The 521-nt window shown below is 29.4% G+C and overlaps 1 protein-coding gene across 1 annotated transcript in view; it reads right to left on the bottom strand.

Annotated features, from left to right (window-relative positions):
* LOC119586843 overlaps nt 1–521 on the bottom strand; it is a gene marked incomplete at its 3' end in the record, with an annotated part of 157,934 nt that overhangs the window by 12,529 nt on the left and 144,884 nt on the right.

Here is a 521-nt window from a genome sequence, read left to right as displayed (position 1 = left end):
GCTTAGTGGGTGCAAGGAATGCGGGGAAAGTTTGGAGTTGTTTCTGATTTGAGAGAATTTTGATTAAATGCTATTCTTTATGCAATTTATTATCTTATTTTAAGACGAAAACGAAACTGGTGATCGTTTGCAAATTAGTTTTGACTAACCTATATATCGTTTTGAAAAATAAAACAAAAATGCTCCAATCTTTATGTAATCAAATGATTTTTTTTCCTCTTCTCTTCCTCTCTTTTTAGAGGAAATAAAAAGTCTACAAAAATGAATTTGAAAATATCAAGGAAAAATGGAAGGGAAAAATTTTGGAAGTCAAAACATTTACATTTTTCTCTATTTCCTGCGCTCATCCAATTAAGTTCAACGATGTTTTATATTTTTTTACTTTCATTTTCTGGAAATCTCACGACGAGAGCTTCTAAGTTTTAACAGGAGGATATTTCGCACCAAAAAATGACATTCATATTTACTAAATCAGCCTGATAATCATAAAACAACATCATACATAAAATGAATAAACGTAT

Source organism: Penaeus monodon, chromosome 22 (genome assembly GCF_015228065.2).
Source record: "Penaeus monodon isolate SGIC_2016 chromosome 22, NSTDA_Pmon_1, whole genome shotgun sequence".
Taxonomy (NCBI): Eukaryota; Metazoa; Arthropoda; class Malacostraca; order Decapoda; family Penaeidae; genus Penaeus; species Penaeus monodon.
The sequence above is the reverse complement of the archived record's forward strand: the minus strand, read 5'-3'. Positions and strand labels throughout refer to the sequence as shown.